A 12,656-nucleotide genomic window follows, 5' to 3' on the forward strand; every position below is an offset into this window, starting at 1 on the left:
GTCTCTTTCATATAAAACCCAAGATTTATTTTTATTTTTATTTTTTTTATTTTTTGTTTCCAATATATGAAATTTATTGTCAAATTGGTAAAACCCAAGATTTAAAGCTTTTTAAAAACTTTTCTTTCTTTCTTTTTTTCTTTCTTTCTTTCTTTCTTTCTTTCTTTCTTTCTTTTCTTTCTTTCTTTCTTTCTTTCTTAGAGAGAGAGAGAGAGAGAGAGAGAGAGAGAGAGAGAGAGTGAAAGCGAGCCCAATGTGGGGCTCCATCTCATGAACTGTGAGATCATGGCCTGGGCCAAAATCAAGAGTTGGATGCTTAACCGACTGAGCCACCCAGGTGCCCCATCTAACATTTTATATCTAGTAAAGGGTTTAATCCTCACAACAATATTATGAAGTAGATAGTGGTATCATTCCCACTTTACAGATCCAGAACAAGGGATTAAGGAACTTGTCCAAGACCACACAGTTAATGAGCAGTAGAGTTGGGCCTTAGGTCCAGGAGGTTAGTCCCACAGTTGAAATGCCTAACTACTGCACTAAACATAAGGTTGCGTAGAGTCATGGCGACATATCCGGTTATATCCAGTTCCAAGTCATCGGATGGCACCCATTCCAGGCCATTTCAAGAACTTTGTAAGCTCCAGGCTTGTTTCAAATTAAAAATCCCATTGCATTATATTAAACATTAAAATGCTTCCACACCCATATTAAAAACTATATATGTATTTGTATTGTTGCTGTAATACATTTGGAAGGATTTCAAAAAGAGCACTTTTGCTCTTGAAATTACTTAATCTTGAATAATATTCAGTCTATACTTGACCGATTTCTTGACAATCTTTGGGCACACTCAGGGATTTGATCAAAGCGAGAAAAAATGTTTTTATGAGCAATAACGTTTTTATGAAAACTCAAGTTTCCAATGAATAAATTGGATACATTTTATAGTGTTAATGAAACACATTAACTCCAATTTCACAGTTTTCCTTTCTGTATTTTAGAATTAAAAGTTATTATAAAATAAAACCCAGGCACAGGAAACCACACAGACCAAATGTGTGGGCTATGAATTATTATAAAGCAAACACTCTTGAAACCACCACTCAGGTCAAGAAGTACAACTTTTCCAGACACCCCAGAACCCCCTACCCAGTTGCTGTTCTCAGTCACATCACTCTGCCCCCCCAAAATAACCATTATCTTGACTTTCATAATAATCACTTTCCTATGTGTCTTTGTCATTTTACTACCCACATAGACAATGTAGTTTGGTCTTGTCCATTTTTTATAGGTCTTTTGAGCTTCTTTTAATTTATTTTTAAGTTATTTTGTTTTTATTTGTTTATTTTTGAGAGAGAGATAGAGAGATAGAGAGAATCCCAAGCAGGCTCTTTGCTGTCAGCACAGATCTTACCACTATGAGATCATCCCCTGGGCTGAAACCAAGAGTTGGACGCTTAACTGACTAAGCCACTCAGGTGGGTTTTTTTTTGTTTGTTTTTTGGGTTTTTTTTGGTGTTTATTTAAATTCCAGTGAGTTAACACAGTGCAATATTAGTTTCAGGTTTACAGTTTCGTGATTCAACACTTATATATGACCCCTGGTTTTCGTCATAGTTTCTTTTAATTTAAAAGCTCCATTTGTGGGGCACTTGGGTGGCTCAGTCGGTTGAGTGTCTGAATTTGGCTCAGGTCATGATTTCACGGTTCGTGGGTTCAAGCCCCACGTTGGTCTCTGTGCTGACAGCTCAGAGCCTGTAGCCTGCTTCAGATTCTGTGTCCCCCTCTCTCTCTGCCCCTCCCCGCTCATGCTCTGTCTCTGTCTCTCTCTCTCAAAAGTGAATCAAGATTAAAAAATTTTTCTTTCAAGCTCCATTTGCCATCCTCTCCTTTCCTTACAATCTATTTGTTGAAGGCCCGTAGAGTTTGTCCTGTAGAATTTCCCACAGCCTGGATTTTGCTGGTAGCACACTCACACCCAGTTTAACATGTTCCTTTTTCCTCAGTATGCCATGCACGTTGTCACCTTGATCGGAAGCTTGATCGGCTTCTTCCCCTTGGCAAGAACAGAAGATGGTGTGTTCTTTCCTCAGGCAGAAGAGACCTAATGCCTGATGTGTAATGCTAGAACTTGTCACTTCTCAGTGATATTAATTCAACAGGAGTTACAAAGTAGACATAATCTAATTATATCCTGTCTTTTTCATCTATTCACTTGGAGTACTTCCATAAAACATTTCGAGATCAACTCTTTACTAACCCAGTGTACAGTTCATATAAGAAAACCAGGGTACATTTTAATTCTTTCTCTTTATTTGTTTGCTGTGTTGATTATATTTTCATGGTGCAGTTCAAAAATTAGTTTCTTATTTTATTATCTATTTTCAAAAAATGTTTATTTACTTTGAAAGAGCTTGAATGGGGGAGGGGCAGAGAGAGAGAGACAGAGAGACAGAGAGACAGAGAGAATCCTAAGCAGACTCCTCTGTCAGCATGGAGCCCAATGTGAGGCTCAAATTCACAAACCTGGAGATCATGGCCTGAGCCTAAATCAAGACTCACATGCTTAACTGACTGAGCCACCTAGGTGCCCCCCAAATTAATTTTTTAAAACAATATTAATATGAACTCATGGATTTCAAGGTATCTCATGGGTTTTAACTCATTGTAATTGTTATCTTTGTTGAGGTTCAGATATCCTGATCTTTGACCCGAGCCTTTTCAAGTTGCCTTTAAGTCTTTTAGATATCACCCTAGTAATCTTGGATAGACCTTTTTGTTTACTTTGTAACCCCTGTTGACAAAGCAGGAAAGAACATCCAATGAAATAAAGACAGTGTCTTCAGCAAGTGGTTCTGGGAAAACTGGACAGCCACATGTGGAAAAATGAACCTGGACCACTTTCTTACAACATACACAAAAATGAACTCAAAATGGATAAAAGACTTAAATGTAAGACAGGAAGCTATCAAAATCCTCGAGGAAAAAGCAGGCAAAAACCTCTTTGACCTTGGCCGCAGCAACTTCTAACTCAACACGTCTCTGGAGACAAGGGAGACAAAAGCAAAAATGAACTACTGGGACCTCATCAAAATTAAAAGCTTCTGTACACCAAAGGAAATAATCAGCAAAACTAAAAGGCAACCAACAGAATGGGAGAAGATATTTGCAAACGACATATCAGATAAAGGGTTAGGATCCAAAATCTATAAAGAACTTATCAAACTCAACACCCAAAAAACAAATGATCCAGTGAAGAAATGGGCAAAAGGCATGAACAGACACTTCTCCAAAGAAGACATCCAGATGGCCAACCGACACATGAAAAAATGCTCCACATTACTCATCATCAGGCAAATACAGATCAAAACCACAATGATATACCACCTCATACCTGTCAGAATGGGTAGCATTAACAACTCAGGCAATAACAGATGTTGGCCAGGATGCGGAGAAAGAGGATCTCTTTTGCACTGCTTGTGGGAATGCAAACTGGTGCAGCCACTCTGGAAAACAGTATGGAGGTTCCTCAAAAACCTAAAATTAGAACTACCCTACAACCCAGCAATTGCACTACTAGGTATTTATCCAAGGGATAGAGGTGTGCTGTTTCGAAGGGGCACATGCACCCCAATGTTTATAGCAGCACTATCAACAATAGCCAAAGTATGGAAAGAGCCCAAATGTCCATCGATGGATGAATGAATAAAGAAGATGTGGTATATATATATACTATTACTCGGCAATCAAAAAGAATGAAATCTTGCCATTTGCAACTACATGGATGGAATAGAGGGTATCATGCTAAGAGAAAGTAGTCAGAGAAAGACAAATATCATATGACTTCATTCATATGAGGACTTTAAGACCCAGAACAGACCCAGAACAGATGAACATAAGGGAAGGGAAGCAAAAATAATGTAAAAACAGGGAGGGGAACAAAACATAAGAGACTCATAAATATGGAGAACAAACAGAGGGTTACAGGAGGGGGTGTGGGAGGGGGGATGGACTAAATGGGTAAGGGGCATCAAGGAATCTATCCCTGAAATCATTGTCACTCTATATGCTAACTAATTTGGATGTAAATTAAAAAAATTAAAAAAAAACAGAATGTAAGCATACTAAATAAATAGATAAATAAATAAATAAATAAAATGAATTAGGAAAAAAATAATATTTTCACATTTTATCTTATTTAGAAATGATCTAAATACTCAACAAATATCTATCATTTAACTTAACCTAGTATAACTCTAAGGTTTTAAGTTACCAGAAAGATTTTGGAAGTTATTTTCAAGCAGACATATTATAAAACGGAAGTATTGTTGAAGGATTCATTTATAAACTTTTATACCACTTACATCTATTTAATTCATATGTTCCTAATGATTATTTTTGGACTGCTCATGAAAATCGTACGAGACATTAGTAAGCTAGCCATCATCTTAAGTAATTTTGGTGTTGTTGACAAATTGTGTAACATATGCTTGTTTGGCAAGTATCAAAAGTCACAGAAGTAAAAAAAAAAAAAAAAATGAGGTTAGACTGGGAGAGAGCCAAAGCATAAGGACACTCTTAAAAACTGAGAACAAACTGAAGGTTGATGGGGGGTGGGAGGGAGGAGAGGGTAGGTGATGGGTATTAAAGAGGGCATCTTTTGGGATGAGCACTGGGTGTTGTATGGAAACCAATTTGTCAATAAATTTCATATATTAAAAAAAAAAGTCACAGAAGTAAAGAACCAAAAATTTAAACATACGACTTCCTTTTTTTTTATTGCTGTGTTTGACATACATCAGACAATTAATTTGCTCTATTTTTTATTCTTAGGATAAATTGTAATTTTATGATCTTGTTAAAAGATGAAGTGAGGCATATTAAAAATTTTGAGAGTTTATTTGATATGGAAGCAACCTGTGTCCATCAATAGATGAATGGATAAAGTAGATGTGGCATATATTTACGATGGAATATTATTCAGCTGTGAAAAAAAAAGAATGAGATCTTGCCATTTGCAACGACATGGATAGACCCAGGGGGTATTACGCTAAGTGAAAGAAGTCAGACAGAGAAAGACAGATACCGTATGATTTCACTTATATGTAGAATCTAGAAAACAAACAAACAAAAAGCCCAGAAACAGATCCGTAAATACAGAGAACAAACTGATGGTTGCCAGAGGGAAGGGGGTGGAGCAGGGGTAGCATGGTTGAAGGGGTGTGGGAGGGACTGGCTTCCAGGTATGGAATGAATAAGTAATGGGAATGAAAGGTACAGCACAGGGAATATAGTCAATGGTAGTATAATATATTGTCTGGCGAAAGATGGCAGCTCCACTCGCAGTGAGTATAGCATAATGTATATAGAGTTGTTGAATCACTATGTTGTACACCTGAACCTATTGTAATGTTGTGTGATGACTCCACCTCAACAAAAAAAAGAAAAGAGTTTATTTGAGCAAAAGTCTATTCAGATGGGGCAGCATCAAACTGGAAGGGGTTAGAAGGCACTCTATGGACAGGAGCCTGGGGAAAGACTCAGAGAAGGTGTGGAAACCAAGTCAGAAAATCACTGATTGTTTACAGCATAAAGTCTAGTTGGCTGTTGGTGCTTGGTTGTCCTTAGGTTTCAAATTCACAACCCTGAGCTATTTATAGACCTTGGTTTTAGTTTGCTTAGGTGAGTTGCCAAGAGCATTAGAGTCACTTCAGTGTGATGGGCTCCTTGTTTAATGAATTCAACAATCTTAAATATCTAGTAGAAATAACTTAAGCTTATTTGAGTAGTAAACCCAAGTAGAATATAAACACATGCCTCCATTATCCTAAATGCTGACGACTCTGAAGACATGCCTGTTTTTATTAAACCAGTAATATTAAATTAGCCCCATTTTCCAAAGATGATTCCAGTTCACGTGAACTTAAAAGGTACTTGGATTAGTTCCAATTTTTCTGAAAGTTTTAGCAATATCTAATTGGTGTAAGTGCTTGTGTTTTTCTAAGCCAATTAAAATAGATCTCTTATATGGGATTTTAGATTAATTCTGGCAATACCCTCTGGAGGGAGAAAATGCCACATACACGCATCGTACATACATAGACACAAACATGCAGACGGACACAAGAATCTTAAAGCTTGCATCCTAAAATTTTAGCCATGAGTCAGGCCAACATAGCATTCAAATCCCACAGGTTTATATAAAATGGCTGGATCCAAACTGTGTTTCTGGCAGGTGGAACAGGTTTAGGCTACCTGCTCAATGAAGCCTACCAATATTTGGGGGGAAGACTTTCATTTGCCCTGATATGTAGTGATAGTGGCTGTGGACTGAATTTTGGGCAAGAGCTCTTTTGGAAACACCAACAGATTGAGGATTTTAAAAGCTCATCTGAGTGGATAAAATATCTAGTTCATTTTTGGGAAGTTAGAGTAAGGAGCCCTTCAGTTGAGGGACCAACAGTTACCTCCTTGGAAGTTTCCATTTAAGAGAGGTTTCTTGGCTTCTTGAAACAACAGTTCCTATCATCAGAGGTTTGGGGCAACTGATACTTAGAAAGTTCCCCCCTTTTGTTTTTTTCTTAGGTGCAGAACAGTTCTATTTCCAATGTCCTGACCTTTCACAGTATCTGCAAGAGTCTTCAGATGAACAAGGGAGATGTGGGAATTGGTAAGAGGGATGTCTGGGCTTTGAATTACTTCTAGGGTGTCACTTTCTGTCTTTGTAAAGATTCGATTAGTAAGATGGGGTCAGTTGTTTTTAATTCCTCAAAGAATTCGGTCACCTCAATGATAATATCAAGGGGGTGACTCTCATCCAACTACATTGTTTTGAATTTGTTTCTTTATTTCAGAAAGATTTCTGACTAAGATGAAAATCTGAGGATTCCCAAATTCCAGATTTATAGCTATGTGCCTTTGGGATGTTTTTAAGTCATTCCACAAAGGCTAGAGTTTGTTTTCTTTTCCTCTGAGTACATAGTTCCATTTTAGCCCAGTTATTCATAGGTGAGGAGGCCTTAAAAACAGCTCCTCTTGGGCCCTGAATGCTGGCCTCCAATTGGGCAACTTCTGACCACAGACTCTTAAAAAATCCTTTCAAATGTATTATTATCAGGTTTGGTGAAGACAAACGTTGAATTTTCCTGGCAGTATTGACCCTCCCACTTTGTTTCTTTCCAAAGGCATACCTATTACAAATGTGACTCAAAACCAAAGTCAATAATTATGCCTCTTTATAGCCTAACCAGGGACCCAAGAGGATTTCCAAAGTGGGTGCAAAAGACGCAGCTACCATGATCTAGAGCTACCCCCAAAGGCAGCCAGAAGAAAGAAAGACTTGGGCGCTTGGGTGGCTCAGTTGGTTACGTTTCCGACTTCGGCTCAGGTCATGATCTCACGTGGGGTTCATGGGTTTGAGCCCCACGTCGGGCTCGTGCTGACAGCTCAGAGCCTGGAGACTGCTTCGGATTCTGTGTCTCCCTCTCTCTCTGCCCCTCCCCTGCTCACGCTCTGTCTCTCTCAAAAATAAATAAACATTTTAAAAAATTAAAAAAGAAAGAAAGAAAGACTTAAGTGAGCTTCCTGATCTCTGGCAATAGTCAGTAGGATATCAGCAACAGTGGAGTGCAGCCCACATCTCTGTATGGTCAACTACAAGTTCTTGGGGTTCCCCAACCTGAAGGTTGGCTGTTTGCAGATGCAGGTCTGACAGCCTGACACGAAATGGACAATAAGGAAAGCAATGGCTGTCCTTGGGAGAGCAAGGATCAATAACCAAAGAGTTCTCAAAACCAAGAGTCACCCAAGAGTAATACCCAAAGAACTGGTTCTTCCAAGTGTTTCCTCCTGCAAATCCAAATATAGATAAAGAGAGGCTCTTGCTGTCCTCATTTGATCAGAAATCTGTGAGGCTGACTTGGTATGAATTTTTACTTTTTGCCAGCTTTGTCAGACATCCTGAGTTCTCAGCTACAACCTCTAAAATGATTGAGGTGTCCCACCTGTCCTTTGTGATAGTCAAAACTCTAGTGGAGTAAAAAAACAAACAAACAAAAAAAAACAACAAAAAAAAACAAAAAAACCAAAAACCGAAAAACCAAAAAACAACCATCTTTTCCTCTATTCTCTGAGGTTCGGTGAGTGGGGCCTGTGATTTAAAGCTATGAGACAGAGTAACAGGAAAAGTTTATTTTGCAGGCACACAGCGCCTTCTCAGAAAAGAAATAAAAACTTGGAGAAGCAGTTAGGCCTGGGGCTTGTATGTCATTTTAAAAAAGGATGATAATTGTGGGGTAGATGCTAGACAAAGCAAACTGGGGATTTGGTAAATTGTGGGAAGGTGACTAGGAGAAGTATATATTAGTAAGGTTTGTTAGGCAGTCTCAGGTGACTTGTTTTCCAGTACAGGAGAAGGGGACGTCTTTAAAAATGGAAATTTCCATTATGAATGGAAGTGAAAGGTATGCCCTGCTTTTAGTCAGATGGGGTGTGGTGGTGTAGACTCTTGCCGTGTTTGTTGTTTCTCAGTGCCTTCAAGGTAAAAATAATCATTATGCCAAAGTGGCATGTTCTGGTCTCCTTCACAAGTTTCCATAGCGAAGAGGTTGGGGCAGGTTTCCCCAAATGTATCCCTTTCGCCTGTGGACTATCTTGGGCTGAAGGTGATGGAGACCCTGTGGGCTCAAGAGAAACTTTTGCTCCTCCCTTAACTATGTAGAAGAATCTCAATTGGGGCTCTTTCCAAGAATAAGAATTCTTACCAGAGATAAACTTTATCTGAGTGACCCACGTGTATGGTGAGGCAAAGATATGTGAATTGCATGCCTTCCCTCTGAAGTCCCAGACCCTTACCGCTTTCTTCTTAGTTCAGGATGACATATATACCTCATTTGGAATTTCCATGTCTGTGTGGATTCCCGGAACATACGGCATTAAGTTTGACTTTCTTCTGTTAACCTGTCTCATGTCAATTTGATTCTTAGTCCAGCTAGGGAGACCTTGAAGGGGGCAGGATATTCTTCCTCCCTGACAGTGGGGTACACACCCCCAGCATGGCTGATTCCAAGTGATGTTACCAGTGTGATGTCACTGCTTGTGGATTTGGGAACAGCGCACATGGCTTCAGCATACCCCTGTCTGTATCTCCTTTCTTCCATGCCAAGAGTCCTGGTGTAAGGGGCACAGGGCCTAATAGATTAGAATATCCCACAATTATTAAGTTGCCTTACCCCTGTTATACATGCAAAACTGTTAGAGTAACACCATAAATACCATTGTTAGCAATACGCTTACTGAAAACAGCAATTTGTTTTTGCATTGTGCTCTCCATTCTTCTATTAAAAAAAAAAAAGTTGTTCTACATCTATTTTGTCAGGGTGCATAGCTATTACATACCATACTCTCTCTTTTAACCAGAACTTGGTCTGAGTTCAAAAGGAACTGTATCTCCGATGTTCACCATCAATGCTTTTACATCAATGTCTCTCCTCGTCCCTTCAATTGTCCAAAGCTTGTTTTCTGGAAGAAATCATGGGAACTCAATTCTCTGAATTCTCGCATGTTGATAACAGTTGTCTATGACTCTAACACTTGAATTCCATTTTGCTGCATATAAAAATCCTTGGTCACATTTTCTTTCCTCATGAAATCAGAGTAGGTATACTCTGTTTTCTCCTGTCAAAGTCGGACGATAATTTTGTCAGGGAGCAAGAACTCCTGTCCCCTTCAAGGTCTTTCTAGCTGGACTAAGAATCAAATTGACATGGGACAGATCCACAGGGGAGAATCAAATGTAACAGTGTACTTAACGGGGAATCCACAGAAACACGGAGATTCCAAAGACACTCAGAATGAGGCGTGCATGTGTCCCTCAAGGGGGTAGGGGTCCGGGACTTCACGGGAAGACATACAATCCTCAGGAATAATGAAAAAGAGTAAATGCTTGGTAAATAAATGTTTGCTGAGCCACTCGGACACATGGGACATAGAGGACTTTGGTCAACAGGTCTTGCTAGGCTCCTTCTTGTCAACCACACCTGGTAGTATAATGTGGTGATCTGTGGTGATAGCTCCCTTCCCAGAACAGGTCCTCGAATTCTTTTTAGGCACTTGTGGGGGAAGTAAAGAGCTTTTTTTTATGTATCTGCTGGGTTTTGATTGCTTTTTCGACTCACAATAATCTTCGTGCCAAAGTAGCCCATCTTGGGGTGGCCTGCCCTAGTTCCTACAATATCAATATTTTTCCCTCATAAATCACTTTTTGCCTAGATGCCCAAATATATTTTCTTAGCATTTTTGTTTAAAAATCTCATCATCTTACTGGAATGTGTCTTAATGCTGAACATTCTGAATTAATATTCTCAGGTACATAGGGAGTGCTTTCAATATGCTTCGAATATGTGCATTTTTTAATTCAGAAAAACCTTCTTGAATTACAGGTTTTAGAATTGTTCTCTGCTATTACTTTTCATCTTTAGGGACTCCTGTTATCTGTAAGATATTCTTGCCTGTCCTCCATATTTGTCATATTCTTTGAAGCTCATTTTACCTTTCCTCCATTTCTTTTTGATTCTAAGATCATTGTTGATTTCCTTTCATGGTCCTTTTAGTTTCTATTTCTTCATTTTTCTTCTCTTATTTCCAATTCTTTCCTGAGTTGTTACTTCCTTTCTGAGTTTCCCTAGTCCTGATTTAGTCTTCCTTCATTCTCGTGATGCCGTTAGCTTGTTTTGAAATCAGAGGCTCTGGCTCGGGTGTGTTTCGTGGGCATGTCTTTGTGGCTTTTGTTGTCTGTAGGGATGTTACTCTACTTCTTGCCCAATTTTCTTCTGATGATAACTTTGATAGTTTTCAACCATGATTCTTTAAAAAAATTTTTTTTAAGTTTATCTATTTTGAGAGAGAGAGGACAAGTGGGGTAGGAGCAGAGAGAGAGGGGAGAGAGAGAATCCCAAGCAGGCTCCGCACTGTCAGCACAGAGCCCGATGCAGGGCTTGAACTCACAAACGGTGAGATCATGACCTGAGCCTAAATCAAGAGTCCGTCACTTAATGGACTAAGCCACCCAGGCTCCCCAACCATGATTCTTTTCTAATGCACATTCTTACGTGAATTTACTTCTCGGTATCCAAAAGGAGCGCTTTTGCCAGTTCACTTAACAATGCCTTCTGTTTTTCGTGAGTATGTTAAAATATGCAAGCTTGCCTACTGAAATTTCTCTTTTCCTTCTTTTCTCTGTCCTTTCTCTTTTCCACATTTCTCTTGTCCTTGTCCTGAAAAATTCTTATTGCATCCTAGGAGTTTCCACCCCATGGAGGGTCTTATCTTTATCCCTGTGGAGAAGGAAGGATTGTTCTAACCCTTCAGGTCTATTCGTGGGCTTCTTGCATTTACTGTTATTGGATGGATGACCTTCCTATTTTTTGATGATGTTCCTTCCATAGGGGAAACTCAATGCTGTTTCAGGTTTCCTCTTTTTTTTTTTTTTTTTTTTAATGTTTATTTATTTTTGAGAGGGAAACAAAGAGGCAGAGAATGAGCAGGGGAGGGGCAGAGAGACAGGAAGAGAGAAAATTTGAAGCAGGCTCCAGGCTCTGAACTGTCAGCACAGAGCCCGACGCGGGGCTTGAACTCACGGACCATGAGATCATGACCTGAGCCGAAGTCGGCCGCTTAACCGACACATGGCCACTTAACCGACACATGGCCGCTTAACCGACACATGGCCGCTTAACCGACTGAGCCATGTATGTATATACATATATATATGTATGTTTTTTGTTTGTTTGTTTGTTTGTTTGAGTAGGCTTCATGCCCAGCATGGAGCCCAACATGGAGCTTGAACTGACTGACGACTCTGAAATCAAGACCCGAGCTGAGATCAAGAGTCAGATGCTTAACTGATTGAGCCACCCAGGTGCCCCTGGATCTTATATTTTTATGGGGCTCTTGTAAATACTGTTAAAAAGAAACCACAAGCCCAAAATGGAGTCACTTGTGCTAGGCCATGTCACCAAACCAGGGCTTAATACCTAATCTAATTGTGGCTGCAACCTTCACCAGAAATGTAGTCTTAACTGAGCAGTCAGGAATTTTGTGGTCAGCATCAATAAGGTAATGTGGCACATAGGCCCTCTCTGCCCCCAAAGAAAGATGAAGTACCCACCTAATAAGACCCTTTTGTCCCCAAATGAAGGTGACCTCACTTGAAATAATTTTTTTTCCTGTTTATGACTTATTTGTCCTGCCTTTAAAAACTTTCCCTTTCTGTAGCCCTTTGGAGCTCTCCTCTCCTTGCTAGATGGGCTGTCGGTGATTCATGAATTCATGAATAAAGCCAATTAGATCTTTAAAATTTCCTCAGTTGAATTTTTGTTATTTAATAGTAAAAAGTGTGTGTGTGTGTGTGTGTGTGTGTGTGTGTGTGTGTGTAAGTAGGCTCCATGTCTAGTGTGGGGCCTGAACCCATGACTCTGGATCAAGAGTCACATGTTCTACTGACTGAGCCAGCCAGGCGCCCTGAAATTTGTTTGTTTTTACCTGTTAATCTGTTCTTATCAATTTGATTCGACCAGTTAAAGAACCTACAGTACAGGAAGGGAAAATGTTTCCATCCCCCAAAGGATGTTTACCTTAAGAAAAAAATCGCAATG

At 39.5% G+C, this 12,656-nt stretch overlaps 1 protein-coding gene across 15 annotated transcripts in view; it reads left to right on the forward strand.

Moving 5' to 3' along the window:
• MPPE1 (metallophosphoesterase 1) overlaps nt 1-12,656 on the forward strand; it is a 56,929-nt gene that overhangs the window by 13,231 nt on the left and 31,042 nt on the right. For 10 of the 15 annotated variants that reach the window (XM_042961328.1, XM_042961331.1, XM_007085897.2 and 7 more), the window contains one exon: nt 6,589-6,673. The exons of 2 other annotated variants lie outside the window; for them this stretch is intronic. The gene's annotated coding sequence lies outside the window, so the exon portion shown is untranslated. Of the gene's footprint in view, nt 1-2,009; nt 2,294-6,588; nt 6,674-12,656 lie in introns of all 15 variants that reach the window. 3 more of the 15 variants (XM_042961334.1, XM_042961332.1, XM_042961333.1) reach the window with 1 other exon arrangement.

This window comes from Panthera tigris, chromosome D3 (assembly GCF_018350195.1).
Source record: "Panthera tigris isolate Pti1 chromosome D3, P.tigris_Pti1_mat1.1, whole genome shotgun sequence".
In the NCBI taxonomy this organism is placed as follows: Eukaryota; Metazoa; Chordata; class Mammalia; order Carnivora; family Felidae; genus Panthera; species Panthera tigris.